Source organism: Sinocyclocheilus rhinocerous, unplaced genomic scaffold (genome assembly GCF_001515625.1).
Source record: "Sinocyclocheilus rhinocerous isolate Xijiao unplaced genomic scaffold, SAMN03320098_v1.1 scaffold397, whole genome shotgun sequence".
Taxonomy (NCBI): Eukaryota; Metazoa; Chordata; class Actinopteri; order Cypriniformes; family Cyprinidae; genus Sinocyclocheilus; species Sinocyclocheilus rhinocerous.
In genome coordinates this window covers 1,373,100-1,396,754 of record NW_015663491.1, presented here as the reverse complement: position 1 = coordinate 1,396,754, position 23,655 = coordinate 1,373,100, and the positions used below count along the sequence as shown (strand labels likewise).

At 36.3% G+C, this 23,655-nt stretch overlaps 1 protein-coding gene and 1 long non-coding RNA gene across 2 annotated transcripts in view; both read right to left on the bottom strand.

Annotated features, from left to right (window-relative positions):
- LOC107728819 (reticulon-4 receptor-like 1) overlaps window positions 1-23,655 on the bottom strand; it is a 110,148-nt gene that overhangs the window by 29,401 nt on the left and 57,092 nt on the right. The gene's annotated exons all lie outside the window — the stretch shown is intronic.
- The window catches only part of LOC107728877 (uncharacterized), a 20,442-nt gene continuing 19,063 nt past the window's right edge, over window positions 22,277-23,655 (bottom strand). Inside the window, exon 3 of the long non-coding RNA XR_001638517.1 lies at window positions 22,277-22,350. This is a non-coding gene — a long non-coding RNA (uncharacterized LOC107728877). The remainder of the gene's footprint in view (window positions 22,351-23,655) is intronic.

The following is a 23,655-nucleotide window of genomic DNA, read 5'->3' as shown; positions in this document are numbered from 1 at the left end:
GTGAATTATTTGTCGGCACCCATTCACTGCAAAGGATCCAATAGTGAGCAAGTGATGTAATGCTAAATTTCTCCATATCTGTTCTGATGAAGAAAAAACTTTTCTGCTTGAACTATTCCAGACTGCACCCCATAAACACAATCAAGCCTAGAAAAAAACAGTGAACCACCCCTTTAAGACAAACTTTGCAATTGATAAAAAAAACATCAACTGAAAGACAGAAAGTAGGAAACATTGATGAATTTACAGAGAAAGATGCAGAACTTATTTCACTCATATTTATGGCTACAGATTGCATAATTAAACAAGGCTAGAACAAGTTCAAGTACACTCCATTTGAGCTTGAAGTTTGTACCGCAGCCAACGCTGGCAAGTGCTGTTTCGCAGGACGCCGATCCCAACAGCGCTACTGTATTCCCGGTGTCCTCAAACCTCTGTGCTAATTAAGACTATTACAGAGCCGCAGCAGCTCCTTCAACAATCATGCTCGACTGCGCCGATGACACTGATGCGTTCCGAATGACATTATTGAATTAACTGTCTGAAGATTTCGCAGCATCCAACATACCAAAATGACTTTGGAGAGATGGAAAAACATGCCAGAAATGTGAATCCGCTCGCTAATGAGGACAGAGACAGACAGGACAGACGGTTTGGGTTAGCGCACGCTTTAGAGCAAGTGATGAGAAAGTTGTAGGTTCATCACAGTAGTTTTTGCTAAGTCCCGGTTGCAGCATTTAAACTAAAATGCACGTAAAATGAACTGCTTCTGTTGTAAGTCAGTACTGTCAGAAATGGAAAAGTTCCCTTACTTAGCAGGTACTTGAAAAACATTGGCTTTCAAAAACATCACTTTTGAAAATTACAAGTGCATACTGGCATGATATGACGTTTAGCAGTATGTTGCATAGTGCAGAATATGATTATTCCACTATGCTAGACTTTTTCCATTGTATTTTTAATCCCTTAAATGCACTTATGTTATGTACATCAGAAAGTTTTGCACAAGTTAAACAGTGGAAATTTAAACATTAGGTTCCTGAAGCTGAAATGGTAGAGCTTGGCGCTAGCAACAGCAAGGTCATAGAATTGATTCTGAGGAGACATACACATACTGATAGAACCTACACCTTGACTGCACTTTAAAATGCTTTAGCAGATATCTTTATAGGAATAGTTAACCCAAAAATGAAAATGTACTCACCCTCAGGCCATCCTAGATGTAGATGAGTTTGTTTCTTCACTGGACACATTTGGAGAAATTTAGCATTACATCACTAGCTCACCAATGGATCATCTGCAGTGAATGGGTGCCGTCAGAATCAGAGTCCAAACAACTGATAAAAACATCACAATAGTCCATACGACTCCAGTCCATCATTAATGTCTTGTGAAGAACTGCATGTTTGTAAGAAACAAATCCCTCGCTAAAGCGTTTTTACTTTAAACTGTCGCTTCTGGCCAAAATACTCCATAAGTGATAAGAGTCCATAATCCATAATAACACTTTCTCCAGTGAAAAATCCATACCATCCATAATCCATAATTTGTCCTGTCACATCAAAACAGTAATTGGTCTGTGCATATTTCTCTCCTGATTCAGATGAGACATTTCCACTGGTGAAAGTAATATTATGGATAGAGTACTTATAGCTGAAAGCAAAAGTTTGAAGTTTTAAAAAAGTATTTTTGCTTCACAAGATGTTAATTGATGAACTGGAGTCATGTTGGTTACTTATGTATTATTGTCATGTTTTTATCAGTTGTTCAACTCTCATTCTGACTGCACCCATTCACTTCAGAGGATCCATTGGTGGGCAAGTGATGTAATGCTAAATCTCGCCAAATCTGTTCAGCTCATCTACAATGGCCTGAGGGTCGGTAAATTTTCAGCGAATTGTCGTTTCTGGATGAACTATTCTGATGACTCATCCTGCACTACACAGATTTTTGCCCAATCAGATGCTCTTTAGACTGGGAATGCCACTCCCCGTTGTTTAATTTTTTAACCTATTGGCTATGTCCCACTTCAACAGTTGTTCCAGTGTGAACTACATCTCTGTGTAGTAAATGCCGCTCCATCTGAAAGCAGGTGATGGCGATTTACTACCAATCACAGAACCGGCTTTACTGACGAGATGCGCATGACAATCACATGCGATTAATTGCACAGCCCTAGTAAATATCATTCCTTTTGTACAACTGAACTAGCTAGGAATGTGTATAATTAAAGAAACAGTACTTCATGTCCCGGCAAGTGTTCTCAAATCATCAAATCATTTTACACCTCTTCACTGCAAACTACGAGGTGCTGATTCTCCCAAACCATTAGCTCTGAGAAAAATTTTACAAGTAGCTTTTAAACATGAATGTCCCTCTCCCACCATGATCCATATTTTACATTGTGCTCAGTCTAATTACAAAGTATCTGAAATAGGCCATCCTGGATCTGTCATTTATCAGCTTACACACTATCACAACTCTCTCTCTCTTTTTCTCTCTCTCTCTCTCTCTCTCTCTCTCGCTCTCTCTTTCTTTGTCTCTCTCTCTCTCTCTCACACACACACACACACACACACACACAGACACACTCTCTCTTGCTCTCTCTCTCTCCTCACAGCACCAGCAGGGAATCAGGAAGGAGGAAGATAGAAATGAATGATGGACTGATGCTAGGATTGAAGCATTCAGATGTCAGTTTTTCACCGTTTCAAAAAGGACAAGACGGCAGACGTTTGGGTGGCGGGGCTTTCAAGCCATTATGACTGACAGCCCTGTCTGTCCATCCATATACTCATACTTCATACGTGTCTATGCGTGTGACGGTCCTTTTTTCATTGAACGAAATGAAGTTTCCCGAACGGGAAGAGAGTGTTTTAGTTACACAGAGTAGCATTTGAGGGTTTGACATTAATCTGCTGTGATGTAGCGTGGAATGATGCAGAGAGGTAGGCCCTGAGAGAGCACCGCGATGAATAAAATAGCTAACGCAATGTTATCACGCAAATTATGGCCTTGGGAAGACGCTTGCTGAAGTTCCTTCTCTCTGAACATTCATATTCAAGGTACAAAATTTACTTTTTGTCGTGAATTGAGATTATTTCAAGAGCATGGGTATTTCTTACTGGCTATAAAACTGTATTCAGTGTTATTTTTATTCATTCATTTTTTTCTGTATCAATGCAAATATTTACCCGTATTTATATTTACTTTCCTGACATATTAGTATAGAGATAGAAATAAGTATGTGTATATATACGTATATAATACAATACAGATAACGCTACACTGTGTGTGTGTGTGTGTGTGTGTGTGTGTACACACACATATATATATATGCTTGTCTTAGTACTGCAGTACACGCAATGCTATATTTACATAAACAGTGTTGGGTGTATTGCATTGCATAGTAATTAATAACTAATTTAATTACTTTTCTCTTGAAAAAGCAACGGATTACTCCATTTTTTATGTAATTTATGTTTTTTTATGTAATTTAATTACAGTAATGTAACCTTCTCCCTTCAAATACTTTGGACAGTTCAAGAATAATTTATGCAGTTTTATATTATTTATTTGAAAATTAATTTGAAAAAATGAAAAGAGCCGTTTCATGTCTGTCTTTCTATTGTTCAACTGGCCAAGGTTGAGATATATATAATAGTTGTATTTATTTATTGATGTTTTTATTTATTTATTATTTTGCAATCTCCACAAAATTATAAAGCATGAGTTCCTTTCTGACTCAATTATGTTATAAATTTAATTTGACAATTTGTAACGATGGTTGATGTTTTAGATGATTAGGTAAAATTCCAAAGCTTTAAAGCATCTTTGCATTTAATGAATATTTATGATGTTGATTATGATTAATTTTATTAATGAACCTTATAAATAATGAAACATGAGAAGTAAACAGCAGTATCACTTTATAAAGCTTTATAAATAGCACAGCACAAGGCATGTTGATTGGATTTGGGCACAAATATGGCGGCCTGGTCATACAGTAACGCAAATAGTGTATGTTATATTATTAATGGTTTCAGAGTAGTTTATCCAGACATCTTCATTCTAGACAGCTAGTTGTTTTTATTATCCAAGAACTCTTCGATGTATTTTATTTCCTAGAGTATCTCTTTACTGATGAAGCTCTTGTGATAGACACATTGAAATTGAGTGCATCTTTCATCACTATGTTCCTGGTAAAATTTTAATTTCCTTCCTAAAGCTTTAGCCTTCATTATCAAACCATTTGTCATTGCCGTTTCTCATTGACTTGATGTCTCTTGCTCTAGATGTCTCACTCCCTCACACAACCTATTTTTATCTTCTTATCCTTTCTCTCTTCGTACACCTTCTCGTTGGCCCCTATGCTATCTTTTTCCACTTTTCTTCTCACGTCTTTCATCTCTGTTCTCAACTTACTCTCACACACACAGCCTCTCGCAATAGGTGAGGTAAAAACTGGCCCATATTGTGACGAGCCTGCCTCTATTAGACCCTAAAAACCCTTTGTAATAAGAATTCAGTTGTCAAAGACCGATTAGAGGCAAGTCGAGCTCTCATCCAGGTCACCATCTCAGACCTGAGCGATCAAACAAAACCTCTCTGCTGTAGACAGACAGGTGAGAGACTGTGAGAGCGAGCCAGCGCACACAGGGGCCCTCAGACCAGAGATCAGATTAGCATGGCAGGATAAGGAACCGGCTCTTCTTTTCAGAGGCTAAATCGCTCTCGCCAATCCCCTGGAGGCTGCAGGCTTTCTCGATAAGTGCTTGACGACACGAGGAAGACAAATGTTGCTGTTTGTGTGGGAGGACGATATCAAACTACTGATGCATGGTTTACTCTTGTTCCTCCTCTCTCTGCATCTCTCAGGCACCCACTGTTGCCAACGCAGTTTTAACACATCATAGATGCTGCTCCAAAGCCACACCGCCAGTGTACGGGACACCCCCCGCCCCCGGGGGTCTCCGCGTGGTGTTACGAGCCAAATCTGCCCATTTAGAGTTATTTTACTCTGCACAGATGCCACCACAAGTGATCAATGTAATGTGTTTACACAAATTTCAATTTTGACCTAAATGCATTTACACAGAATTCACAATCATAGAAAGCAATGTTTCACATTGATTTTACTGTGCCAGAATGTTGCTATACGGTTATTAAGGTCTTCCTGTGTGAAGACTTTTTTTGGGGTGGGGGGTGGGTTTGATAGCATCTGGTTATACAGTATGTCCGTGAAAGTGTTATGGGTGTTTTTTTCATGTTGTTGGGTGGTTGCTAAGGTGTTTTGGGTGGTCGCTAGTTTCTGGTTATGCAATATGTTTGTGAAAGTGTTATGGGTGTTTTTTCCATGTTGTTGGGTGGTTGCTAAGGTGTTTTGGGTGGTTTCTAGGTTCTGGTTATGCAATATGTTTGTGAAAGTGTTCTGGGTGTTTTTTCATGTTGTTAGGTGGTTGCTAAGGTGTTCTGGGTGGTTGCTAGGTTCTGGTTATGCAATATATTTGTGAAAGTGTTCTGGGTGTTTTTACATGTTGTTGGGTGGTTGCTAAGGTGTTCTGGGTGGGTGTTAGGGTCTGTTTAGTATGTTTGTGGAGTTCTTATGGGTGCTTTCCATGTTTTTGGCTGGTTGCTAAGGTGTTCTGGGTGGTTGCTAGTGTCTGGTTATACATTATGTTTGTGAAAGTGTTATGGGTGTTTTTTCATGTTGTTAGCTGGTTGCTAAGGTGTTCTGGGTGGTTGCTAGTGTCTGGTTATACAGTATGTTTGTGAAAGTGTTATGGTTGTTTTTTCATGTTGTTAGGTGGTTGCTAGATTCTGGTTATGCAATAAGTTTGTGAAAGTGTTGTGGGTGTTTTTTTCATGTTGTTGGGTGGTTGCTAAGGTGTTCTGGGTGGTTGCTATGATCTGTTTATACAGTATGTTTGTGGAATTCTTATGGGTGCTTTCCATGTTTTTGGCTGGTTGCTAGGGTCCGGTTATACATTATGTTTGTGAAAGTGTTATGGGTGTTTTTTCATGTTGTTAGCTGGTTGCTAAGGTGTTCTGGGTGGTTTTTGATTGATTGATTGCGTGCTGTTAGGTGGTTACTAAATTTTTTTTTTTTGTGGTTGCTAGGGTGTTGCTAAGGTTACTCAGGTGTTCTGAATATTTAGCATAAAATTGAGGTGTTTCTTATCATATTAGTAGGTTCACGTTTCTATGATCTTCTGGTTGCTAGTTCTGGCTCAGATTTTTCCTTCAATATTGTTTTTTTTTTTTTTTACTTTTTTCACTTTAACGATTTTATCACCCACCAGGTGAAAATTGTAGGTCCTGTCATTTAGAAAAATAACAGCACAACTCTCTTCAACAAGCCACACAATTTAAGCTATCATTCATGTCTGTAGCACAACATGCTAACAGCTAGTGTTTTTTTTTGTTTTTTTTTGGAGTGTACATTTAGGCTCTCTATCCCCTCCAAAAGTCTTCCAGCTTTTCTTTCTAAAGTGTCTAGATATGAAGCATATGATCATCCATCAGTGCTTCAAGGGGACCTTCAGATATAAGATAATAAAACTCAGAGGTTTAGAAGAGAAGAAAGATTTATAACATCCTCTGTAAGAGTGCCACAAACAGCTGTAGGTGTCAGCAGGTAAAGTCTGTGTGTTGTACATCTCTACAAAAAAAGTGTCATGTTGTTACCATGGCACTGTGATGCATACTTTGCATATTCATACAATATTTACATGAAACATAGAAGGAATATAATGCAGACATAAATTTCCTAATCAGGTTTGTTTGTATTTGTTTTGCAGTAACACCTAAACACCCTTAAAGCATGATACATTTACCTAACAAGTAAAATGGCATGCTGTAATTAGCCTTAATTTATATAAGATATATCTTGGATTACCCTCATTGGCAAAGTATTTTTCTTGTTTTAATTATGAACTTTCAGATTATGAACTTTCAGAATTGATTAATTGATTTGTGACTTAAAAACCTTGTTGGGCTAGGAAAAATTTGGTTTAATATATAATCTCCAAAAACATTTTTAACTATTTGTAGATTGATTTATTTATTGATATTTAGATTTTTTTTTTAAAACAAGGCATTTTTGCAGAATTTCTTTTTTCTTTCTTGGACTGATTTTTTTTTTTTGATTATTTATTTATAAAATAATGCATAACAAGGTAAATACACAAAAAAAAACAGTATTTACATGATACTTTGTTTTACTGTAGTAGTAATTTAGGCATAATTTTACTGACCATTGAAGTATTAGGAGTTTTCTTGAATTGCAGCATAATTTTTCATCATGACATTGCAGTGATTAATAATTGTAGTAGAGTATGATTTACCCTTGGCCGGTGTTACACCTCTCTCTCTCTCTCTCTGTCGCTGTTACCGTAGCTGTCTCTTTTTCCTCTCACACTGACCATCTCTTTGAGGACAGAGGAGCAGGGGACATTTACACCCGGTTGGCAGCTGCTGTTGGGCACACACTGACAGCAGCCGTAATGGGCATTTCAAGGTGGCATTTTCACTGCTAGCTTACCGGCATAAAAACGGATGAAAGAAAAGAGAAGAAATGGGAAGAAAACAATATTTACTTATGACATGTCTCTCAGGCATCATGGACTCTTCTGTGCTGACTGTGTTTAACTAGTGGCCTGTACACACAGCCAGCTGCTGTAATCTGTTTCTTAAAAGAAAGGTAAATAAATGTTCAAACTCTTTCTCTATCTGTCTTGGTCTCTCACTCAAGAGTTTTGTGTTTCCTTCTCCATTTCTCATCTTTATCACTTTAGTCTGCAGCGTTTGAAGAGTTGCAGTTTAACTAAACAAATAATGAAAAGAGTACATTCATGTCTGATATAGCTGCAAGAAAATTGCATGAATTCTCTCAGGACTGCTGAATTTTACATTCATGTTCTTAGCAGATGCTATCATGTTTACAGACTAGCGCAGATGGAAAGTGTGAACAGCCCTAAATTCACCAAACTTGATTGAATAAACAATATATTGACTACTTGTAATGGCTACAGTGTAATATCTTTAAATTATTTTCATTTGAGGGCACATATTGATATATGCGATTAATTTGATTAATTACTCCGTATTCCATGCAATCAATTTAAATTTTGATCTGACTGACAACCTTATGTAACTTAACCAGCTGTAGTTGGATAAAATTCAGTTCATCTGATTCTGGTATATTTTAACAGCCGCATATGTAAAATGCTGAGAATAACTTTAATGTTCACTGTTCGTTTTGCGTGTTTGGGGAAACTCCTCAGGGAAGACGGTGCTATTTACTCAAGACAAATCTCAAGATGTTTGTCTCGCTGTTTGACGTTCTAATTTCAGTAATTAAAGACTATCCTTCAAAAGAAGAATTTGTTGCTTCCCTTCAGTTTTTAAATATTATTTTGCTCAGTGCCCTGATATTTGTTTGATATTTATTTGCCATCAAACACAAACAGATAATTATTTGCCAACCCATTTATTTTTATATTTGTCTGCCTCAATTCTCACATATTTCTTTTTGTGTAGGTAATGCATAATACACTTTTCGTTTAGCTATTACGAGCTGGGTAGATTACTTGCAAATTGTAGTCCGTTACAGATTACAGATTACATGATGTAAATTGTAGATAGTAAATAGTTAGTGCAGTGTTTCTCAACCCTGGTCCTGAGCGCCCCCCAACACTGCACATTTTGTATGTTTCCCTTTTCTGACACACCCATTTCAGATCCTGGAGTTTCTTTTATTGAGCTAATGAGTTGAATCAGGTGTGTTTGATTAGGGAGACACACAAAATGTGCAGTGCTGGGGGGCGCCCAGGACCAGGGTTGAGAAACAGTAAGTTAGTGTGTCAGAATAAAGTGTGCATTTTTCGTTTTGCACTTCAGATTAATTTTCACATCAAGCACATTAACTGTGCAAACTCATCTTAATTATATCCTTGCAATTGGAAATTGTGCTGTGATGAATCTGAAAGGAAAGCAGAGCTTTGGCTAATTTTCAAAAACTTATTTGCATGTCATTTTCAAATAATCATCTTGTTTTGCTCGCTATTGAAGCAGGATGGGCGTCACTGCTGTAGGTGTGCTGACATCAGAAGCGCTGCTGGATACGGCTTTTGTTCTGGAACGTGTTCTGGCTTGTGATATAATCATGCCTGAACTGTATCTGGGGAAATGGAGGTAAGATAGTATCTCGGAACGTCCTGCCGCAGATCTACGGATCTGCCGTGCTCATACATAATGAACTAGCGGTGGAGAAACACAGCCACTCTCCACACTGGCCCACACCGGTGGACAGAACAAAGTCACCCCCCACTGAGATATAAATGGGAAAAAGAAAAGGAGAGAGAGAATGTGGTGATGGACAACAGGATGAATAAGAAACAATAAAAAACAGTGCCTCCTTTGATGCATGTTCTCTGCGGGACACTGGCTTTTCAGATTTCTCCTTTTTAATTACTTGGCAGCTCTGTGGTTTAAAATAGGAACAGTAGAACAAAAGAAATTGGTAATTATTAAGGGTTAAAACATTCAAAACACCTTGAAGACACCAACTGTAACGTGCAATCCTGCAGAAGCCTTCCATGCTGAGTGGTGCATGTAGATTAAATACCATGAAAACTGCATATCCATGTATGATTTGTAACCCTGAAGGATATTTTACAAACACTATTTAACATTAGGCTCTGCATATATAGAGTAACACTGTGAAATTGTTATGAATCAGTTTAGGTAAACAATTCTCATGATGCTCCATGCATCGTTTGTTCAGTTAGGAATCTATTTAACGTGTCATTTTCTATGAACTGAACATATCGACGCATCTTGTTCGTGAGGATCTGCTGTCTGACTGAATTATTCAATTATACTCTTGCCGATTATTCAGTCTGGCATTTGAGTCAGTCTTCACAACAGTGAACGAAAGAGGTGGAGGAATTGCATCTACCGTATGTTTTTGAAGGAATCAACTCAGTGAATGATTCAATGACTCATAACACACACAAATAAACTTTTTTAATCAATAGACTCAAAAGATGCACAAATCATTGTCGTGAAGTTCCATGAGCTGATTCATATTTTTCATTCACTGATTTCTCGTCTCTTTTGCAGTGTGTCAGTTTCCTGCCTTCAACAAACTAAACGTACTGATGCATCTCATTTGTGAATGAGGATCTGCTGACTGAGGGAATGAAAGGGTGTTTGTCAATCATTCAGTCTGGCATGTGAGTCAATCTTCACAACAATCAGAAAAAAGGGTGGAAGAACTGCATCTATAGTATGTGTTTTTGAAGGAATCAACTCAGTGAATGATTCAGTGACTCACAACACACAAAAATGAACCTTTTAATCAGTGAATTGAAAAAAATGCACTGGGATGAATCAAAATCTTGATATATTCAGTACCATGTGTGTGTGTGTGTGTGTTATACACACACACACCATGGTATTGACAAAAAAAAAGTACCATTTTGATGTACGAAAACATGGTAAAAAAAATACAAGAGACCCAATGTCAAGAGAAGAGACCCATATAATGCACTTAAAGCTCTGTTTGGGAGCACAAGATGTCTAATGCTTTGCGTTCAACAATACGTATGCTAGTCAAAATGAATGAAATTTAATTTAATGTAGTTCTGTAACTGGCTCTTAACTGTGCTAAGTGCAGTCTAGTGTCTTGCTCAAAATGCTTATATTTGCAAAAACAGACAGATGTAAGATTGCAGCTTCATGATGGAGTAGAGTTTGTGAGTGTGGATGAAGGTCACACTGACTCATAATGTTGAAGGCTGTTGTGTCTTGTGGGTTTATGGTTGGTTAGTGTGTGCAAATGTGCAGGAGCGATCATATGAGCATGGGTGTACATACTAAATGTGTGTTTGGATATTAATAGCTCTCTCCACCTTGTGTTGGCTCTCCCCTAGGCCCGCGATGTGCTTTTTATGTTATTAACTGTTGAGAGTGTCTGCGGTGTCTCTCGGCCTCACCAGCTAATGAAGATGGATGGCACAGGCAAGATATTTTTAAATATCACTGAGTGCGTGTTTGACATCCTACAGGTATAAATGCTAAACATATGGAGAACCTCAGGGGTCCAAACTGAGCACCTGCAGGAGGGAGTCGAGAAAACTGATTGTTTGTGCATAATATGTGGTTTCGATTGCTAATTTTTTTCCCCTCACATAATAAAATTTAGTCAATATTAAATCATGAACTAAGAAATCTAAATTTCATTGATCTTTTGACATATCATTGTATCATTGTATCATGGTCATTGTATATAAAAACATCCTGTAAGTTTCAGAACTCAAAACTTTCTTGTTATTCTAAAAAACAACTTATATTGAAACCAAGCTGCTAAAACGACTCATTTTGGAATTAGCCTATAAAATAGCCAATTACTTCTAAATTATGTTATTTGATGCAAATGTTTTGTTAATTTCAGTATAAGTGGACCTCAGAAAGCAGTACAATTGTTTTTAAAGGCACATTTTCATTATTATCAACGTCACAGATTTATTTTTATTATTATTAGGACAAGCTGACTTTACATTATGAGTTGCTCATTGAGAGAGTATAGTGTGTTTGAAAGTTTAAATAGATGAAAATGCAAGTATTCTCATTTAACACTTCTCTCACTTAGTAAGACTGACCTCAGTCACACAGTAGTCTCAAACAAAGATTAGAAATTAGCCATGTTTGCTCTGAAATTGTGCACAAAGAAAATTCATAAGATTTTAAAGGAAACACTGGCTCTCTGTGAACTTATTCACACCATGTCTGAAGAGGCTGGGCCAAGTTTTTTTTAACTGCCTAAAAGAACGCGTTATTGTTCTTAGAAGACTTTATAAGGTTTGCAGTTAAGTTTCTTTTAAATATCAGACTTGTCATACATTTTGATGTCTAGGTGAAACAACTTGTTTGTCACATCACTTTCCTATAGGTGTTGCCAAACAGTATTTTGTTGTGAAATATTGTTTTGTGAATATTCATTCATGTCGTTTAGATTTATCGGACTAGGTGTGAACAAGCCTTAAGAACAGCAAGCCTGAAACCAACACTAGCGATCACAAACAGGCCCTTCACACCGATTTGACATCTGTTTGTTGATGCTGTGCTCAGGTTTTTGTTGCACTTTTGTCTCAGACAGGAAGAGGCCAGAAGTGAGGATTCATTGCCACGTCACCACCTGTCCACATGCATGATGTGTCACTTCCCCTGAGGCTCTGTCATACGACCAGTGTTCAGGTCACCAACATTGTTCAGCTCTCCTTAAAGGGATAGTTCACCCAAAAATTCTGTCATTAATTACTCACCCTCATGTAGTTCCAAGACCTTCGTTCATCTTTGGAACACAAATCAAGATATTTTTGATGAAATCCGAGAACTCCCAGACTCTGCACTGTTGAATAAAGTCGTTATTTTTGTTTTCTTTGCGGACAAAAAGTATTCTCATAGCTTCGTAAAATTACAGTTGATCCACTGATGTCACATGGACTGTTTTACCGATGTCCTTGCTATGTTTCTGGGAACATTTAAGTTGTGTTGCTGTCTATGGGAGCTCTCGGATTTCATCAAAAATATCTTAATTTGTGTTCCGAAGATGAACGAAGGTCTCATGGGTTTGGAATGACATGAGGGTGAGTAATTAATGACAGACTTTTCATTTTTGGGTGAACTATCTGTTTAAGATGCAAGCCATGAGTCCATGTACATCAGTGTGCAGACATAAACAAACATAAAGAATAGAATTTTGTCTTAGTGTTATTTTACTTAAAGTATAAATAACAAAAAGTAAAATAACAGTTGAAAAGAGTATTTTAATTTAAATGGTTTTATTTTCATTTAAAACAGCAATTGCGAAAATTTATGAAGTAAAACAAATAGTGATTTAATTTAAATGGTTTTATTTTAATTTTAAAAAATTACAAAAATAATAATTTAGTTAGAATTATTTTATTTTAAAATAAATGTATCTTAATTTAATGCAAAGTTAAAGACCTGACCTGAAATCAGGAAATTTAACTAAATGAAATAAATGATGGCGATAACATTATAGTTTTATTTTCATTTAAAACATAAAATTACAGTTACAAATGGAGCAATTTCAATTAAAATAGTTTTATATTAACTTAAAATCATTTCATCTTAATTAAACGCAAATTAAAATTTGAAATGTTTTGAAATGAGGAAATGTAACTAAATGAAATAAATTATGGACATAACATTATGGTGTTATTTCCATTTAAAATTATTTTAAATTGAATTGAAATCAGGAGATTTAACTATAAATTATGGAGATAACACGTATGGATTAATTTTAATTTAAAATGGTTTTAATATAAAATGATTTTATCTTAATTTAATGCAAACAAAAATTTCAAATGATTTGAAAAATCTGGAAATTTAGCTAAATGGAGTAAATGATGGAAATAGCATTAAACAGTTGTTTTTAAGTTGTACAAATCATTTGATAAATAGGATTAATATACTAGTAACTGTAGTATTGAACAAACATATATAGAAAGAGAAAGAAAAGAAGATCGTACATCAGTCTTTTTTTTATTATAGGTAAAGTCTCAAATGTATGTCTCTTTGTCTCTCCGTCCCTGTCTGTCTCTCCTGCTGTCTTGTTCTTTGTCTTCTTCTCGCTTATCCTCTGCTCTGTTGTAACGGTTCTGAGTTCCATATATTTCTCTGAAGGCTTGTTCTGGAAGCGCTGTGGGAGGTATGTCTGCTACCATTATCCACATTGTCACGGCCCCCACGGCCCGCTTTCAATATTCAAGCGCACAGGGAACAGGGATAGGCAGCAGCCTGATAGGATTGTTTCCAGAGTCTATATGCCAGGCCGAGAGATTTCTGCCACTTGCTTCCCTATAGTGTGTATGTGATTGTGTGTGTTACAGATCAAGACTTTCACTAAAACCCAACTTTATGGGATTTTGCTCTGTGCCGTGTGGATGTGGGTAAGGTATATTGGCAGTGTTTGTGAGTCTTGCAGTTTGTGTTAAATCACACACACTCACAGTTAAAGCATATACTCCATATGAGAGTTCACATGTGTAACTAATTTTCAACTCTAACTTTAACATCTGTGGCTTATCTACACTTAGAAAGGATGCATGTTATTACCTGAAGTTACTAATATGTACCCTTTGAGGGTAAATAACGATAAGGTACAAATGTGTACCATTAAGGTTACTGCCCCAGTGCAGCTCTAATGGTAATTTTTGTGGAGTTTTTCCTAAAAGATTTATTATATATTTAAAAGATTAGCGAAATCCAAGTGTTATGTAATTAATGTGTATTTAATTTTTTATTTTTTTTAAATTAACAATTGTTACATACAGAAAAACTTTAGAGAAATTAATGTCTTATGTAACTAATGTTTATTTTGTTTTAGCCATATGGTTCAGAACCGTGTAAACCTATAGGCAGTTACTGTCCCAATGCACCCCAAATGGTCATTTATCAGAGTTATTTTAATGTATTTTATTTTTATTTTGCAGCAGGCCTGTGACTCTATGAGCATAGTTTTTGAAGGGGTTTTTTCTTCTTCGTTTCTCTTTTTTCACCCTGGGGGAAAATGAAGAGATATTTCCAAAAGATTTGACTATTTTTAGAAAGAAGAGCATAGCAAGCTGTTATGTGATTATTTATTTATTTTGCACCTGCACAACTTTGCAGGTAAAATAAGTTAATTCAAGTCTGATGGGATTGTTTTCCCCCACTGGGAGGATTGTTTTCTGTTCTGCAGATTCTTCCAGAGAATCACGTTGATGATATAACACTCAATACCTGGAGAAACTTAAAATGGTCGAGGTGCGGCGTTCTGCAGCTTTTCGGTGGAACAAAGTGATTTTTTGGCATTTACTTTATCTCATATATTATTGACTTATTTATTCATCGCCTGGCGATGTCGCAAACTCTCAGCTGCTGTTCACTGTAGTCATAACCACTTTTATTCACAAAAAAACAAACTTTGCTTCAAAAAGGGCTTCGGTTCACCTGTGACGAGTTTTTTTTTTTTTCATGTATTCAAACTGCTTCCCTGTGGGTATAATTTCCCATTTAATTCCAAGAATAAACTTTCCATTTAGATATCGATAACGATATCAATATCTGCGATATTATCCACTAGTACTTGGTATCGGATCGAAAAGAAAATAAGCAGCATCTCCAATCTCTAGTGATTCACCCTGTATTCAGTTATTTAAGGTCAACTGACGTCATTGGCTTTTTGTACTGTGAGAATGACTCAAGTGTTTTGACTCTTGTTAGCAGTGTGCACTATGTAGGTTTATACCCATGATGCTCAGTACATACAAGTGTTCCTTCTCTAAGGAAGCATCCCAGTCTCCTTCTTGTTTGCTTCACTCATGTGCTGTCCCCTCCGGCGAAGTGTACACTAGTCCCTGGTCCCTTCTTCCTGCTCGTTCATGCGTGCTCATAGCGGCCTGTCATTGTCCTATTAGTCAAACACTGTCATCATCACAATTTATTAGCATGTGAAAGGTCACCGTCATGTCGGCTGCTAATTGCTGCGGCGCTTAACAGGCGATTGATCGGCAGATGAGCTGAAACGTGACAAGACGCCGTGATTCACGTAGATCTAGATATCGATACATTCTTGACCCCGTCTGCACATAAATAAAGCCAAACGGTCTGTCACATTCTGTCGTACATCCTTATCAGCGGATCCAGCCGTATCGTGAGGGCCGGGCAACATTGAGATTTATAGAGGTCTTAAAATAGCCCTTTAAGATGACAGCGGTGATAGAGCTGCACGCAAGATAAGCATGTGACTTCATGTTGATCGATGGCAGGGAAATAAAGTGTTATCATAACGGAGAACGCAGACGGGAGCTGTGTGTGGTACGTTGTGTCTGAGCCCCTATCCATTGGGAGCGCTGGGGCCGATAGTATTTGCTCTGTTTACATTTATAATATCTCTCTATTTCAATCCCCCCTGACAGGCTTTTTGTACAAACTTTGCTGGCATCATGGCATATTGCTGGATAAGCACCAACTGTCTCACTCTGCTCTCTTGGTAAATATAATTTCAGACATATTTGTCAACCTTAAACTCCCTCACTGCCTCTTCTTTCCCTTGCCTACATTTTGAGTATCTTTAAAAACAGCCATATTTATTCACTTGTTGTTGTGTATTCATGTTTTTAGTGGTATATGCTAAGACTAATAATATAGGTAACACTTTAGTATAGGAAGCAAATCTCACTATTAACTAGTTGCTTATTAGCATGACTATTATTAACATATTGGCTGTTTATAAGTGCTTATAATGCACATATTCTGCTTGACCATATTCTACATCCCTAATCCTAAATACCTAAACTTAACAACTACCTTACTAACTATTAATGAGCAGCAAATTAGGAGTTAATGGAGGCGAATGAGGCGAAATTCGTAGTTAATGGATTTGTGGTCACACTTTATTTTAAGGTCCAATTCTCGCCATTAACAAACCACTAACTACGACTTTTGCCTCAATAAACTCCTAATTTGATGCTCATTAATAGTTAGTAAGGTAGTTATTAAGTTAAGGTATTGTTATTAAGGTATTAAGGTTATTAAGGTAAGTTATTAAGGTATTGGGTAGGATTAGAGTTTACATTTGTAATTTTCATCTGCTAAATAATAATGTATAACAATTATATATGTTCTGATGGTAATTGAAAACTTTAGGGTTTACATTATTTGGGTAAAAATCTAGTTGTGATTTTTCTGATAAAAAACTGTGATTAACAGTTTGCTCCAAGCTGCACAATTTGGCTAAAATTGTAATACGAATATTTATGGATATCTTAATTTCTTCACAGGAAGTCCTTAAAGCTTCTCTTTTGTTGGCAACAACTGGTTTATAAGCACTTTTCATTACAAGTTGCATGCTATAGGCTAAGCAATCCAAACTCACAGCAGTGCAGAGATGAGTTTGTTTGGAGCAGCTTTAAACTGTGAGATACTGAAAACATCATGATCATGAGCCGCTTGCGTGTAAAAGAACACAGTGCCAATGCTAAAATTCACTATGAAATATGCAGCACGTATATTTAAATAAATCACATCCTTTACAATTCAAAAATTGTAACAAGTTGTTTGGTTTCGAATAATTGTGCAGCCCTAGTGAACTTTTTTCACATTGCTCCTGGTTAAGAAAAGAGGAATCTTGATGGAGCTGCATGCTAAAAAAAAACATTCAGAACACCTTAGAATGCCCTACCACATAGCAATGCCCTGCAACCACCCAAAACACTCTGTCGTCATGCCAGTGAGTTTTGCATGCACATACAGTACCACTTATTTTCTTCATATTTTCTTCAGAAAATATAAAAATCTTGTTTGTGTGTGTTTTCTCAGCAGTGGTTGACAAGCGGTAATCAGCCTCAGTATTTGAGTCCCTGCAGGGGGGTTTTGTTGGTATTTGCATCAAGCAGTTAATGAAATGATCAACGAGAGAACAAGGAAACAAATAAATCAAAAGCCGAACAGAAGTAAGGCCTCCAATGAGGCCTAAGAAAGCTGTGTCTTTGTGTATGCGCTATTGATGGCCAGATGTTATAGATCGCCACGTCTTTGCTGGGCTCTGGTCGATGTCATGCGAGGCATCTAATATCCTCCTATTTTCTTCCAATGCCACATTTAAGAATCTCACCCGAAGGATTAAAGCCTTTGCTGAAGGCTTCCCGCTGACCATGGGACATAATGTCATCTCATTCCTGACTTTAATGTGTTCCCAGGGGGTTTACACTGTCTTCTGCACCGAATCAGGCAGTTTTAGCTGGGCTTTGCCACTTTTTCCATTTCCAACTGGGTCAGTTGAGCCGCAAAGACTGGACGCTTGATCAATCTAACTAATTATGGCTTAATTAGGGAGCTTGTTCTAAACCGAGGACTTCACAATAACATGCCAATGAGAGCACCTCAAGACAACTGTTTAATCGGGGAGGCATGACTACACAACGACAAAACACAGCACTGATTTTTTTCGCCATCAGGCATGTTCATTATCTGTAATGACAACAGTGTTTCACCACAAGGCTGATTTACTGATATTGTGCAAGTGATACATACTGGAAAAAAAAAGAAGCCTAATCCAGCCGAAGGTAGTTTGTTGGTCTTTGCTGTCCAACAAGCTGTTTCAGTGGTTCTAGAGGGTTTTGGACAGTTGTCAAGCTGGACCCCAGATTAGTCAAATTTCAAGACCAAATAAATCAGGTTAAACCAGCTAAACTCTAAGCTGCTAAAACACTTTAGACTGAAAAAAGAAGTTGAATTTCATAGTTGACATTAAGATGGCCACGAAAGCCCACAGAAGATGATTTTTAAATATTTTTATTAATATGTGACCCAGGACCACAAAACCAATCATAATTAGTACGGGTATATTTGTAGCAATAGCCAAAAATACATTGTATGGGTCAAAATTATAGATTTTTCTTTTATGCCAAAAATCGTTAGGATATTAAGTAAAGATCATGTTCCATGAAGATATTTTGTAAATTTCCTACCGTAAATATATTAAAATTTAATTTTTGATTAGTAATATGCAATGCTAAGGACTTCATTTGGACTTTAAAGGCGATTTTCTCAATATCTTGAGAATTTTTTTATCTATGAATTAAAATATCTTTTTTTTTTTTTTTGCAGTTTCAGATTCCAGATTTTCAAATAGTTGTATCTCGGCCAAATATTGTTCTATCCTAACAAACCATACATCAATGGAAAGCTTATTTATTCAACTTTCATATGCTGTATAAATGTCAATTTCGAAAAATTGACCCTTATGACTGGTTTTGTGGTCCAGGGTCACATATCTATACTGTTCAAAGTTTGGATTTAGTGTTTTTTTTTTTATATTCAACAACAAGGACATTAAATTAATGTTACAAAAAATATTTTTAATTTAAATGTATGCTGTTCTTTTTTACTGTTACCATAAAAATGTTAAATGGCACAACTGTTTTCAACATTGCTAATAATAAAAAATCTATATATTTCTTGAGCAGCAAATCAGCATATTAGAATGATTTCTGAAGGATCATGTGACACTGAAGACTGAAGTAAGGATGCTGAAAATTCAGCTTTGCCATCACAGGGAATAAATTACATTTGAATATATTCAAAAAGGAAACAGTTATTTTTAAATTGTAATAATAATTCATAATATTAATAGAGACATATTTCAAAAACATAAAAAGAATCTTACACCAAAATTAAGAAAAATAGTAAAATAGTGTCTATATCAAATAAAATCTACATATTTTAAAATGTACATATTGTATATATTGTAAATATATCTAACTGTCAATATATTCATAGTTTCATATATTGCTAATACTGTATTTTCTGGTTATTTTCTGTTTACTACTTGTCCCTTGACCCCTTCGTGACCTCACACACTAGAACACATTGAAACAGTGATAGAGAGAGAGAGAAGTGTGATCGAGGCATGCAGAGAGCTCTGTCTCTAGCGCACTCTGGGTCAGATGAAAGCATTTTTGGATTGAATGAAAATTTAATAAACACATTTTCGCTCTGGCTATAGACATTCCTTGCTTCAATCTTTATGCAAGCATTCTGCCATCCCTCTTTCGCTCTCCTGCATTTTTCCTCTGAAAATAGATCTCTGAGTGATTTTTCTCTCATGTGTCTGTTGGTCTCTGTAGGTTGGAGAATAGATGATGGATCCACCCATAGCATACGTGATGGATCTATATATAACCATACATAAATGGATAGGTTGAATCAGCACAGAGTGAGACAGAACATGGCGGTGCTGTTAAGCTGGGCAACTGAACAGATGCTAAATAATTCTCCCTTCTTTGAACCCACAAAATCTCAGTGATCTTAATTTTAATCCCTGCGGCTCATAATCTAACAGCAGATACTGCTCGCGATCTTTGACCTCCATTGTATGCAGAATTAATCGAGTCAATGAAACTGACTTACTGGCGATGTTAATTGATTATAATTTTTTTTTTCACCAACAACAGACATGATGGAAAAAGGTGTATCATGACTATTATGAAACCATTTTAACAACTAACATCCTGTTGAGATGGACGGAGAGATAGATCGATAGATAGATAGATAGATAGATAGATAGATAGATTACAATTTGATATACAGATTGTCATTTGGCTCATCTAAATTTACATACGTTTCCTTCATAAAAACATTAATAAAAATTAATAATACGCTATTTTTTAAATAATAATATGCTATTTTCCCTATCACTTTACTGCAGTTGTCCTTCAGAACTCTTACAAAGATGATAATTGAGTTTTTTTAGGGTCTTTATGATATAAGTCATGGTTGAATTATGGATCTTTTTTTAATGACTGCAATCTAATGGATTTAAAATTTTTCAGTTCACTTATCTGTAACTAACAGCATCACATAGCAGTCCAAAAATAAAGCCACAGACATTTTTGTCAAATGATAAAAAAGACTAAATTATGTAAAACCTATGTAAAACGTCTACGTCCTTATCTGACATATATTTGCTAGTTCAGTCACAGAAAAGGATTTACATGCAGGAAAGATTGCAGAGGACTGTATCTCTCTGTTATTCAGTAGTTTGTCCAGGGTGCGAATTACGGGAGGGTTTGGGGGGGTCTGACCCCCCTAAAGAAGGCTTTAACCCCCCTGATGGACGTCAAAACTAGATGTAGGCTAGCCTACGCATAATATGGAGATTTACTTGTAAATATCAATATGCATTTCTATAGCCCTAACTGATTTTAAAATATAATTTTGCCAGCTCCTGAAATGGGTCGTATTTATTGCTTGGATGGAGCAAGAAAATGTATGTGTAGATTCAGTTCGAGTGATAAAGTTTACCCTCTTCAACTTAGTGCTGCTGAACTGAATTTATGGAGCAAACTATTTGCTAAAATATCCATAACATTAACAGCAATATCCATTCAATATCCATAACATTGAAATACAAGCGCGGTTCTGTCAGTCAGATGCACGTGAAAGCTGCATGTGTTACTATAACAAACACTGTGCTTTCTTTCAGCAATACAATGATAACTATTATCTTTAATAATAACTTTATCTTTAATCGGCACATGATGTACATGTTAATTAATTAATCTCATTAATTTGAGATTCATTTGATTAATTAATCGGCACATTATGTAATAATTTTTTTTTTGAATAATCACTTGACAGCCCTATTTAAAACATAAAAAATACGCGTCTGGCCTGTTGTGCTCGTCCAATCAGATGCAGGCGGCAACCAATCAGTAGGTATCGCTCTCCAAAGCTGCAAGGCTTGAACATTAGAGCTCAAGAGCTGCAGATCACTAAAGCCGAGAGAGACCTTGTCACATCAGATCTTACAAAATTATCCCAAAGACGCTACATGGCATGAATAAGTCAGTCACCTTCATGAAAAATAAAAATGTGAATAGTTAAACAGTCGTTTGAGGTTTATACCTCATCGCTCATGGGAAAGGGGTCTCTTCTGTTCTTTCTCACCTTTGTGCTGTGATCCCTTCTTTCTTCGTCTGCCAAAGTCCCTGCTGCCTTTGCTCTGAATGCCCAGGTGATTTTTCAATTTCAACAATCTGTCTTTCTATGTTCTCTCACGTCACATTCTATAACGCAACCGTTACAAAAGCTAGAGCAGCATTTGTCCCATGTCTGAATCCGGTATTTAAACTGAAGCAGGTCAGATAACAAGAATGATCAGAGTCATCTACTTTTCATTAAGAGCCAGCTTCGTCCTAGATCTTTCTCTTAAAAATTTAGGAGACCCCAAATAAATGATAAAGAAAAAGTGTGTGTGTGGGGGGGGGTTATTTATATACTATAAAAAATGTATTAAGATTTTTAATTGGCTTTTATTTTTATATTTCAAATTTAAATTTATGTACATTTTAGTAATTTCACTATGTGCACTGTCAATTTTAAGCTTTTGTTTTGTAAATATTTCAATATAGCTTTAATTTAGTTTAATTTTAGTTCGAGTAATTTTAGTACTTCAGCTTAAGTTCTGTTTTTGTTTGTTTTATTTCTGCTGTTAAGTTTAATTTGTTCATCTAATATTTGTTTTATTTCAGATTTATTTTCAGTTTCTAATATATATACATAATTTTAATAGTTTTCATTTTATTTAACAATAACAACACTGTATGAAACAATCTTTGTAACACTGTACGGTAAGACTACAATTAATGTGGGTAGCAGGCCAAAATTTGAGGGTTTTTCTTTCATATTGAAATGAACTTGAAAGATTTGAGCACAGTTTAAGAAATTGTTGAGATCTTTTATGAAACTCTAAAGGAGGCACATGTGAGATTTCTTGGGAAGCACAAGCAAACATCAGTTTGCTCTCAGTTGAATCTCATTGCTATTGAAGAAACATTAAGAAGGTCTTTTGTAATTATGTGCCTCAGTAACTAATGGATTAATATTGTTTTTTTCTATAATTGTATTATCAATTATCATTAAACAGATTCTAGACTAGATAACAAGTGATTTTAATGTAGTTCTTTTTTTGATAAGAGCCATGGCTGCTTAACGTATCAGTTTCTTATGACTATAATCTAATGGATGAAGAAGTGGGATAAAATCAGGGATAAAATTTTCTATAACTAACAGCATCAGAGAGCTGTAAAAATACAGTGACTGCATAATAGGCACGATATTTGGCTTTTTTTAATTCTAAATGCACTTTATCCATATAAAATGAGTATTAGCAGAAAATGTTGACAAGATGTTGTATCTCGGAGTCTAAATGAAGTCGTACCAGTGAATGTTAAATGAAGAATTTCCTGGAAAAATGCAAGTCAAAGTGAATGTCCACATTCAAATTTCTCATTGCTTGGCAGTCTTAGTTTGTGCATGTTCACATTTGTGTGTGTGTGTGTGTGTGTGTGTTCACGTGCTTCTGTGCATGTCAAGCTAATCAAAACTGTTCTGTTTTGATGTGCTAGCTCTCTGTGGTGTTCTGCTTGAATAGGCTTCTGAAATCAATTCCCACCCTTGATTGTAACCTGCCTCGTTTTATTTATGTAATTTTCTCTCTCTCTTTCTCTCTACCTCTGTCTGGCGAAAGCTGATGAGAAAGTTGAACTGTTTCGACTTGACATTTCCAAGGGATTCAGCCAAGACGCATTCGATCTAGCCCGGCCCGAACAGCGCCACCTGCAGGTGCGTCTGATCCTGTCGTAGGTAAAAATGAGCGTGAAAGGCTGCGTTTATAGGGCGGCATGAATCATCCGCAGAAGTCTGACAGCATGCACCAATTTCATCCAATTTGCATTCGACAAGCATGTAAAGCAACCAAATCAAATGTTACAGAGTTTTCCTTTTCATCTCGACAAAAGGACTCTTCCTGGTTCGCTCAGGCAGTACGTGTGTGATGGCAGAGCAGAAGGAGTACATCACGGCTGGCCGGTTCAGTAATCACAAAGCTCCCAGACTCTTCCTGTCTATCTCCCACACAGAAAAAGTGAGTGAGAGAGATGAGCAGAGAGAATGAAACAAATAGAGAGACACAGAGCAAGAGAGAGAGACAAATTCAGGATTGTTGAGATGAGTCTGGTTGGATTATGGGACAGGTTAGTAGATATTATAATTAGCTTTGTAAAAAAAAATAATAAA